The sequence below is a fragment of the Alosa sapidissima genome, chromosome 9, assembly GCF_018492685.1.
Source record: "Alosa sapidissima isolate fAloSap1 chromosome 9, fAloSap1.pri, whole genome shotgun sequence".
NCBI classification, from domain to species: domain Eukaryota; kingdom Metazoa; phylum Chordata; class Actinopteri; order Clupeiformes; family Clupeidae; genus Alosa; species Alosa sapidissima.
The window spans coordinates 14,363,532-14,375,543 of record NC_055965.1 but is presented as its reverse complement, the minus strand read 5'-3'; the positions used below and the strand labels follow the sequence as shown (position 1 = coordinate 14,375,543).

General features: G+C 39.6%; 1 long non-coding RNA gene across 1 annotated transcript; it reads left to right on the top strand.

The window, feature by feature from the left end:
- Positions 1-1,436: 1,436 nt before the first annotated feature.
- On the top strand, positions 1,437-1,663 carry LOC121718422. Its single transcript, XR_006033942.1, has 2 exons — positions 1,437-1,480; positions 1,565-1,663. It is a non-coding gene; the product is annotated as an uncharacterized LOC121718422 (long non-coding RNA).
- Positions 1,664-12,012: the final 10,349 nt, after the last annotated feature.

The following is a 12,012-nucleotide window of genomic DNA, read 5'->3' as shown; positions in this document are numbered from 1 at the left end:
TTGAAGAAGAGTGCCTTGGACCCCCTTTTTTCTATAAGCCAATTTGATTTTTTGCTGTTTTCATGAATACAAAAGTTGGGTGACCCCCCTCCGCACAATGGAGAAGTTTGCCTCGAACGTCGACTACTAGGCTGCAGCCTTCCATGCCGCGGTCCATCCCTCCAATGAGCGTCGTCAAACAGTAAACGTCATTGACAGCGCCACAGTTTGTCTGAAAGAGCGACAAGATACTTGAGGTTGGACGCTGTAAAAGCCGGCGTCTTTGGAGCTAACAGTGCTAAAATCAAGGATTTGACAATAAAAGAGTTACACATGTACACCGATGTTTGGTATTAATGTATCTTACAACCTATTAGCCTACTAGATCAATGGAAATGGGCCTGTGTTGCGCTGTATCAATGTTACGTTATATCCTCAGAAACAGACGATAAAAAAAACGTAATTTCATGGATGTTTATGTGTCTGATTGGTGGGCAGTTGTTTATTCGATGTTAATTGGATGTAATAATGATGTCGTATCTTTCTTGTCACTCAATCTGTGAAATTGTCACTCTGAGGTAAATTGCAGGAACGGAACACCCAGATCAATGCAGTGATTAATTTGACCATCATTCAAAAGGTAATTGACTTGTCAATGTAGCCTGAACAAGTGCAGACGTTACCTGTATGTTACTTACCTATGTGTTGATATTGTGTGGCCCATGGGTTCATCTTTGATCAATATTAGCTAAATAAATAACTGTGGAACTGGGATTGGCGAAGAAACTTGATTGTTTGTCTATTCCTAATGGAAATTCTTCTTTGAAATGCAGCACAAGCTAGTGGACAATGGCTAGACTAGGTTATGAAGTAATGGTCTACATTATGTAATGCTGTGTAAGTGTTTATGTGCACAGCAAGACACTTATTAGCTATTCTTCAAATTTCTTAAAGATATTACACTAAGCACTTTCACTCACAGAAAAAAGATCAGATGGTCCAAAATGAACAAACTTTGGGCAAGTTACTTCAAAAGCGTAATGCATTATTTATTACTTGTTACTGTCATCTCAAAGTAATTTGTTACATTACAATATTACTGTCCTTGAATTGTAAGGCATTACACTACATTTACATTACTTTCACCAAAATAACGGAAATATGGATTTGGTGTTCTCAATAGATCTGCATGTGTTCAATGCAGCTCATTACACGGCAGGCGGTGATGTGGTATGGCATAATGACTGAGCTAGGCTTAAAAGAACACTATAATGGTTGCAGTTATGGCTCATGGGACAATGTAGGCCCCAAATGCCAAAGGTCACTCACAACTTAATATAGTAAAATATAGCCATAGTGAAATTGTATGTTGACTTTAAATGGTTCTCATCAATGCTGGTTGCCTTTCCTTCCACTTACAGTGGTGTAGACTTAATGCAAGTTATGCAAGCAACTTAAGGCTTGTAAAATTTCCAAGGCCATTTTCTTCCAAGGATTGAAGGTGGGATGTCATAAAAGCATCCTTACTCTTGTCTCTCACCACGACAATTGTTCTCTTAACATGTGGATTTGTCTCTTTTCGTAGAGACTGCTCCAAAGCTTCAATCCAGCTGGCCTCCATTACTGGAAAAAAAGTATAGACCTACAGTTTGTCAATGAAAGAAATAAACAGCGGTGAAAATAACATGGTAACATACTGTCTGTTTTTGACATGGGAAGAGTTCATGTATAGTATAAGTATACTCTTTTGATCCCTTGAGGGAAATTTGGTCTCTGCATTTATCCCAATCTGTGAATTAGTGAAACACACTCAGCACAGCTGTGAACTCACAGTGAGGTGAAACACACCAATCCCGGCGCAGTGAGCTGCCTGCTGCAACAGCGGCACTCGGGGAGCAATGAGGGGTTAGGTGCTTTGCTTTGCTTTTTTCTTAATAAATTACTATTTTTACAACTGTCTTTCTTCCCCCATTATGTGATGGTGTGAACAAGCCCACGCCATTACACATACATCAGTTTGGGAAAGATAACATCTGATAACAACCCATAAACATAAGTTATTGTATTTCTAAGCATGTAAGTGACTGTAAACATCCTTGAATCCTCACTAGGGTAAGAAATGTAAATTTACAAAGACATCTCTGCCTTTTTGATATGTTAGTTATATATGTTTGATATGTTTAGATGACTGTAGAAAGGGAATTTGAGTTATCTCTGCCATTCATGCAACAAATCTACTGTAACATGGTTAGGCTATACTTCTCATTTCAAGCAGTGAGAATAACTAAAATGTTGCTTTTACAGACAAAGATCGTAGCCATTATTCTCAAACTATTTGCATTAAGTCTACACCACTGTAAGTGGAAGGAAAGGCAACCAGCAATGATGAGAACCATTTAAAGTCAACATACAATTTCACTATGGCTATATTTTACTATATTAAGTTGTGAGTGACCTTTGGCATTTGGGGCCTACATTGTCCCATGAGCCATAACTGCAACCATTATAGTGTTCTTTTAAGCCTAGCTCAGTCATTATGCCATACCACATCACCGCCTGCCGTGTAATGAGCTGCATTGAACACATGAAGATCTATTGAGAACACCAAATCCATATTTCCTGTTATTTTGGTGAAAGTAATGTAAATGTAGTGTAATGCCTTACAATTCAAGGACAGTAATATTGTAATGTAACAAATTACTTTGAGATGACAGTAACAAGTAATAAAATATAGCTGCAAGCAGCAATGTGGGGGCCAAGCAGAGAGATCAGCAGGCCAGATTTGCCATGCAACTCAATGCTGTGGCATCAGGCATATAGCATTAAGCAGTCACAGCAAGTTCCATGCCAAACAACCCAAGATTGGCTGAGTTACAAGGTCAAGTTTCACATCAAAACATAACTGATTTTGTGGGGCTGAACCAGGGCTGAGTGTCGCCGCCCCCTCCCCCAGCCAGCCCACCGCCGCAACCACCCCTGCCCATCCCACCCCGTCCCACCCTTGCACGCACACATTAGAATGAACTAGATGGAACTTGCTGTCATCAGTTTCACATCAAAAATAAAAGATCGATTGAGATATGATCATGCTTGCTGTGATTTCAATGCCCCCATAGAGGTCAAAGGTCAACAAATTATTTATGCATCATCAGGATGAACCAGACGGTTTTATGGGCTGCCATTGACCTCCATTGCAGAATAATGCAGCAACTACAGGCCAAAATACATTTTTGCCAATTCCAGAGCCCCCTAGAGGTCAAAGGTCACCAAATTTATTGAGCGTCCTCCTGATGGGTCCTGAGGACCATGTACTAAGTTTGGTTTTGATACATGAAAGCGTTGCTGAGATATGAGCTCACTTCCTGTTTGGCGGCTTTGCCGCAAATTTCGATTGGCTGTTACAGGCGAACGCTTCTATCAATTGTTCCAGAAAAAAATACACTGATAAGGCATGGTCTAAAGATGGTCTCTGCCAATTTTGGTGAGGATCCGCTGAAATTTGTGATCTGCGAAAACTTGTACGTGTTTTTGATTTAATCCAATATGGCGGCCGAATCAATAACGATGATATCACACGTTGGCTTGGGTCGGCCTAAGGACCTCCAACAGTATTACCCGACACCACTAGTGCATTTTAATTCTAAGCACAACAGCAGCTACAGGCCAAAAGGCATGTTTTTAAATTACAGCGCCCCCTAGAGGTCAAAGGTCACCAGATTTCTTGAGCGTCCCCCTGATTGGGTCCTGAGTCCATGTACAAAGTTTGGTTATAATAGATCAATGGGTTGCTGAGATATGAGCTCACTTCCTGTTTGGCGTCTTCGCCGTAAATTTTGATTGGCTGTTACGGGTGAACGGTTTTAGTTCCGAAGACGAAAAGGAGTATCTTTTGTGAGGCTTGGTCTGAAGATCATGTGTGTCAGATTTGGTGTCGATCGGACAAAATTTGTGACCTGTGAAAACTTTTTAGTGTTTTTGATTAAATCCAAAATGGCGGAAAATCCATCATGGCGGAAATTGACGTCATAGGGTGCGTTGGACTCGGATTGGCCCAAGGATTCCAACGATACCTCATTTTTGACAATTGGGCCTACGGGTCAAAAGTTTCGTGCGTGAACGCATGTCCAACTTTGGCCTGTTGGTGGCGCTAGAGCGCTCGAGGTGCCGGCATGAAACTTGGTGACATGAATCATGGGACTGTCCCTAATCAGTGTGCCAAATTTCACAACTTTTCACCAGACGGTTCTATGGGCTGCCATTGACTTCAATGACGGAAGCGTAATAATAATAATAATAAGAAAACATAGAAACACAATGGGTGCCTTCGCAGCTTCGCTGCTTGGCCCCCAATAATGCATTACGCTTTTGAAGTAACTTGCCCAACACTGCTTACTGTATCTCCAATAAAGTTTGTTCATTTTGGACCATCTGATCTTTTTTCTGTGAGTGAAAGTGCTTAGTGTAATATCTTTAAGAAATTTGAAGAATAGCTAATAAGTGTCTTGCTGTGCACATAAACACTTACACAGCATTACATAATGTAGACCATTACTTCATAACCTAGTCTAGCCATTGTCCACTAGCTTGTGCTGCATTTCAAAGAAGAATTTCCATTAGGAATAGACAAACAATCAAGTTTCTTCGCCAATCCCAGTTCCACAGTTATTTATTTAGCTAATATTGATCAAAGATGAACCCATGGGCCACACAATATCAACACATAGGTAAGTAACATACAGGTAACGTCTGCACTTGTTCAGGCTACATTGACAAGTCAATTACCTTTTGAATGATGGTCAAATTAATCACTGCATTGATCTGGGTGTTCCGTTCCTGCAATTTACCTCAGAGTGACAATTTCACAGATTGAGTGACAAGAAAGATACGACATCATTATCACATCCAATTAGCATCGAATAAACAACTGCCCACCAATCAGACACATAAACATCCATGAAATTACGTTTTTTTTATCGTCTGTTTCTGAGGATATAACGTAACATTGATACAGCGCAACACAGGCCCATTTCCATTGATCTAGTAGGCTAATAGGTTGTAAGATACATTAATACCAAACATCGGTGTACATGTGTAACTCTTTTATTGTCAAATCCTTGATTTTAGCACTGTTAGCTCCAAAGACGCCGGCTTTTACAGCGTCCAACCTCAAGTATCTTGTCGCTCTTTCAGACAAACTGTGGCGCTGTCAATGACGTTTACTGTTTGACGACGCTCATTGGAGGGATGGACCGCGGCATGGAAGGCTGCAGCCTAGTAGTCGACGTTCGAGGCAAACTTCTCCATTGTGCCCCCCCTCCTAGACAAAAAAAAGTTGGTTGACCCTCCCCTCAACAAAGAATAAAAAGACATGACCCTCCCCTATTTTCCTCCAGTGGCCCCTTCAATAAATAACGAACAGTCCCTAATGGATTGGAAATAGATTGAACATATAATGAAATGCATCTGACTGCTAACGTGTACTTTTTTCCATACAGAAACACACACACACACACACACACACAACATACACAACATATACATAATATCAGTCATAGCACACAACAACAAGATTAGTTTAAAGGTATACTATGCAGGTTTAGGTCTTTTTGGCGAGTTTAGCGCTCCCTCTAGAGTCACGATGTATTTACATGTTACTCTGCTATTGTAAATAGCAAACTTCTCACAGCTTATCCCCCCTGTACACAATGCAAATGCTTTTGTTGTGCAGGTAAAGGATTAACAACAGGCAAAAACTATCTTCAAAGAGCTATACTGACAAGGTAATGTTTCACGGCGCCGCTCTTAGAAGTTGCATGGCTGATTTTCTCGGTAGGGACTCGCTACATCTATACTGTATAGCTATATGCTAGGTGAACGATTCACCTGTTACAAGTTAGTTTACCACCAAATTGTCTTCATAAGGGTGTAAATCTTGCATAGTGTGACTTGAAAAAATTGTCAGTGACTTTGTAAATGGGTTACTAGCTTAATAGCTGCCAGTAGATAGTCAGCCACATGCCAGACTAAACCAGAATCTACACCTCCCTGAAATTTTGTCAGGAGAAACATTTAGTTATGAGGCCCAGTATGCCTTTATGGTTGTATGAGTTTATGAATGAGCAATCTGGGACTGAACGACTGGATGATCTCATCCCCACTACTTTTGGTACCCAACCACCCCAACCCACAAACACACATACACACACATCATCATCAAACAGATGTGTGTGACCTTTCACCTGTGAGAAAAGTAGACAGACGATACACAAAACATGATGACACATATGACAGCCAACCATGTCACACATTATTTCTCTGTCACTGCCCTTGCCCTCAGTTACATGTTTACAACAACAACATTCTGACTCATAATGGGTTATGGGCAGAGGCGGACAGAGTACACAGCTTCATTACTTGAGTAAAAGTACAGATACCCTTTGCTAAATTTACAAGCCAACCCAAGTACAAGTAAAAGTACAACAGTCAGATGTCTACTTAAGTAAAAGTACTGAAGTACTTCTTTTTAAAAGTACTTGAGTATCAAGAGTACATTTTCTAAATATTGAATTACTACTGCCACAGTGCTTACATTTATGTACAGAAACGTCCTACATGGAGTTATGAAAAATGTTAATGTTAATACCTTGGAGAATGTAAAAGGAATTGAAAGTCATTTTCATCTTTTTACCATGTTGCCAGGGATGGGCAGTATTTCTAATAGGCCTACATGTATTTAAAATACGTATTTCAAATACAAAATACTATTTTGTAATTGAAACACTTGAAGCGAACACTATCATTAACTTGTTCAGAAAATTGAAATAGTCTGGTGAGGTGGGGCCACGGGTTGGCACATTCCCGGGATGGACCTGCTGCGTCTTCATCCATTGTTTCGTCCATGGTTTCGTCTCTTATCTAAATCTAACCATGGAGTTGACTTTGGCGGAAAGCTGAAGGTGATTGCTGATAGGCTGTCCCAATCAGTGGTGCCTGCACAATCCAATCACGTTAGGAGAGGGAAACAACAACTTGAGGGTTTCCGAGATTTTTCTTTTTTCCTTTTTTTTAGAAGTAGTAACGGGTACTCACGGTTATGGATAGAAATGTAGTGGAGTATAGTGTTAATTTTGTCTCCTATTTTTAATTTAGTCTTAGTCTTAGTCTTGTGACGAAATGTCCTTTTTAGTCTTTGTCATATTTAGTCATTCAAATATAATTTTTGTTAGTCAATTTTTAGTCGACTAAAAGTCTCGTCATTTTAGTCTAGTTTCAGTCAAAAGAAAACTAAAGGTATCTCAGTCTTAGTCAGTTTTAGTCAAAACATTTTAGTCTTTTAATTATTATTTAACAAATTATTTCTGATTACCATTTGAGTCAAATAGTGTATTACTCATTCTGATTTTTTGTCAGTCAGTATGTTTACATGCACAGGTAAGTCAAGCTACAGTTATAGCTCAGCTGTGATTTGACCATAGACAGTAAAAGATTTGACTGCACTGCAATGTTCGCCACGCAACACATTCCCCAAACAAACTCTCCATCTTAGCCATAGCTAACTTGCTAGCGAACTTTCCATATTAGCTTATTGCTAGCAAACTTTGCATCATCAGTGTAACTAGATAAATAGTTGACATTACATGCTGAACATTTTCGTATGGACATTCTGGGGAATGTTAATTTGTATGAGAGAAGCTTCAACTTCTGGGTATGTAGCATTGTGGCATAAAGCTTAGGAAGTTAGCTTAACTCTTGCATAAATCTCCGGTGTTCTTGTTCCATGTAGTTTCGTGTTGCAGCCACAGGGTTGCAGCAACAGCACGTAGACTAGCCTACAGGAGCATGAACTCATTCGGAATATTTTGAAAACATAACAGCTAGATATTCTGTCTTCTCATTTTGTAGACGAAAATGAAGAGAGATTTTATCTTAATTTTTATTTCATGCAAAACATTTTAGTCTCGTCTTTTTTCGTCAACAATAATGCATCTTAAGATAGTCTTGTTTCAGGACATTAGTGCCCTCTCGTCGTCGTCTCGTCTTAGTCATGAAAAAAAAGGTCGTTGACGAACATATTTCCTCTCATCTTGTCTGACGAAATTAACACTAGTGGAGTAAAGAGTACAATATTTGCCTCTCAAATGTACTTGAGTAAAGTCATGAGTACTCCCCAAAATTGATACTCGAGTAAAGTACAGATCCCTCAAAATTGTACTCAAGTACTGTACTCAAGTAAATGTACTCCGTTACTGTCCCGCTCTGGTTATGGGTTCTCACAAGGACATCCATACTATTCTTAGAGTGGATGTGTCCTTTTTCTACTCTGAATTCTATTCATTGATGTCCTGATGAATTTGTTTTCATTCACAATGGCAGGAAGTCATGCCACTGTTGATGACACACTCCTTTTCAGTATAAAGCAAGCCTCTTCAATCCAGTAGAAATCAACTATGAAAGCCTTTAAAGTATAACTCCAGAGTAAAAACAACCTAGGGTCTATTTAAGGTAGTTATTATAACAAGTTCAAACTTTTGATTGAGAGCAAAATTACGTTAATTGGTAGAGTTTTGAGCAAGACTGTTTATTTGCATTATCACTGAATGGGCTTACAGTGAATGCCAAAGGGGTAGTTAATATGTCAAAAAAACAAATGCTATTTTATACCACTGACAATGCTGAAAATATAATTACACTTCTGTGTTTGTAGGAAGGAAATTACCTCTCTTCCTGGTCCGCTAGCATCAAATCAGCAAGCATGTACATAAACCTCAAAACATCATATAAATAGGCTACTTGTTACACCTAAATTCAATGTCAATGTACATATTCTAGGATATCAAAGCAATTTTATTTTCAACAAATAAGGTCAGACAGTTAGTCACACGAAAGATGTCTAATCTGCTAGTTAACAAACTAACAGTGAAGCTAACGCTAAATGTTATATACAATCCAAATTAGCCAACAACAAAGAGATATTGCAGGTAAATGGCTGGTAATGTGCATATTCGAAACAGTTACCTACTGTAGTTACATTTGACACCAAGTGGTAAGTAATGTTACTACTTTTCAAGTTAAGTAGGCTACCTTATTACTCGTCCTAAGTAACTTGCCCCACACTGCTCACTCACACACATGTAGGTCCTTTTGTTTCTCTACTGATTCATCAACAAATGTGGACTTGCTCTCTATGCAACAAAATATTTTTAAAGAAGCCCTATGCAGGACTGGTTATTCCTTCGCTGTTTCTGGGTTTTCGTCTGATTTGGGCTCGCATTTTTCGCGACATAGCTCCCTCTGCAGCTTCGGTAGAAAGCAGTGTTGGGAGTAATGCGTTACAAAAGTAATGTAATTACTGTAATATATTGCTGTTTGCAGTAACGCGGTAATGTAAGGCATTACTAAAAAAAAATTGGGTAATATTTTACTCGGTAAAAACTTCAGTAACGCGCGTTACAATACATTTTAACCCGAAATTAAGTGGTGTTTTTTTTTTTATACATATTTGCAAACACCACCGCGAGAACAACAGAGAAGAAAAAATCGCGCATAATAGTAGAACGTTATCTCCTGATACTAGTTGAAGATGACTGTGGCTGCAGCAGACTCGAAGTCGGATTATTTGCTGGATAGACATAAGCCTACGCTCATTATTTTCATCTTGTCAGAGACATGGATATGAACAACATAATAGTTAAGTAAGTGCACTTTGTGTGCGAAACCGAAAGATCTCTCTATGCCTCGCGAAATAGCACAAGTAGTTTAATGAAACATCTAAAGTGGTGCCATGCCTTTTTTATTCTTGTTAAAACACAAACTATGCTCTTAGTAGTGCATGTCAGCTTTGTGTTGTGAACTTGAATTAAAGAGAATAAAGGGATAGAAATGCAGAAAAAGATTGTGTAGCATGGCAATGCCACCGCTCCCACCACGCGCATCATGCACTTTGCGTATACTGTAGGGCACCAAAGGACAGAGGGGGCACCCAAATATAGCCAATGAAAAGTAGCTTTACTGCAACGGCGTTTCACTCAATAACGTTTACAATGTCAAAATGCACTAACACCATGTTACATGCAAGTTTGATACTTTTTGGGTTCTCTCAATCTCCACCACGTAGTACTAGAATGGAATTGGTGGGTCTTCAATAATTCGTTTTCCAAGCATTTCATGAAGCACATGATATGCCGAGTCGACTGAAACGCATTCCATTCAGATAGCTAGGTGGCTACCAGGCACATAATTCACTTTTAATTGCAAAAAGAAATGTGAAGCAACATGTCATTGCACACTTCCATTTCCAAAGCAACGAAGGCTGCTTATAACAACTTAACATTGTGCATATTATTGTTAATATCGTGCTATCAATGTAACTTAAATAAACAAGAGCTGGCAAAAGGGCATTATGAGAACGTAAAGATAAATGTTGTTAAAGTGACAGTGCAGCATTTATAAGTAAAACAGCATTTCTTCAGAAATGAATGTTTAAAAACACACAGTAATGGTCTTAAATTATAAGCCTTTTTATTTTATTTTAGGTGTTTGAGTTATCATTTAAATGTCACTCACTCAAAGCCACTCACTTAGAGCACCGAAATGGCCAGCTGGCCACCATCTTGACATTTCTTTATGTAAGCTTTGATTTAGGCTCTCTGTTGATTTTAATGAGAAGGCCTAGACCTTAAAGTTACAGTATTTCTATCATAATTTACCAGACTTTGACCTTTTGTCGGTTTTTAACAAAATTCTGACTATGATTGTTCCTTGTATTGCATCATGAGCACTGCTCCTATTGCATTCCTAGCTCAGTCATTATGCTATACCACATCTCCCTCTAAACTGCATTTAGAATGGCAAATCCATATTTGGGGGCCAAGCAGCGAAGCTGCGAAGGCACCCATTGTGTTTCTACGTTTTCTTATTATTATTATTACGCTTCCGTCATTGAAGTCAATGGCAGCCCATAGAACCGTCTGGTGAAAAGTTGTGAAATTTGGCACACTGATTGGGGACAGTCTCATGATTAATTTCACCATGTTTCATACCGGCACCTTGAGCGCTCTAGCCAATAGGCCAAAGTTGGACGTGCGTTCACGCGCGTAACTTTTGACTAGATGACCCGATTGTCAAAAATGATGTATTGTTAGAATCCTTGGACCAAGCCGAGTTCAACGCATCCTATGACGTCATTTTCCGCCATGATGGATTTTCCGCCATTTTGGATTTAATCAAAAACACTAAAAAGTTTTCACAGGTCACAAATTTTGTCCGATCATCACCAAACTTGACACACATGATCTTCAGACCAAGCCTCACAAAAGATACTCCTTTTCGTCTTCGGAACTCAAACCGTTCGCCCGTAACAGCCAATCGAAATATGCGGCGAAGCCGCCAAACAGGAAGTGAGCTCATATCTCAGCAACCCATTCACCTATCATAACCAAACTTAGTCCATGGACTCAGGACCCAATCAGGGGGACGCTCAAGAAATCTGGTGACCTTTGACCTCTAGGGGGCGCTGTAATTAAGAAACATGCCTTTTGGCCTGTACCAGCAGTTGCGCTTAGAATTAAAACGCACTAGTGGTGTCTGGTAATACTGTTGGAGGTCCTTAGGCCGACCCAAGCCAACTTGTGATGTCATCGTAATTGATTCGGCCGCCATATTGGATTTAATCAAAAACACGTACGAATTTTCGCAGGTCACAAATTTCAGCGGATCCTCACCAAAATTGGCAGAGAACATCTTCAGACCATGCCTTATCAGTGCATCGTTTTTTGGAACGATTGACAGTAGCATTCGGCTGTAACAGCCAATCGAAACTTGCGGCGAAGCCGCCAAACAGGAAGTGAGCTCATATCTCAGCAACCCTGCCATGTATCATAACCAAATTTACTACATAGGTTCAGGACCCCATTAGGAGGACGCTCAAACAATGTGTTGACCTTTGACCTGTAGGGGGTGCTGCAATTAGCAAAATTGCATTTTGATCTGTAGTTGCGATGTGTTTTATCGATCTTTTATTTTTGGATGTGAAAC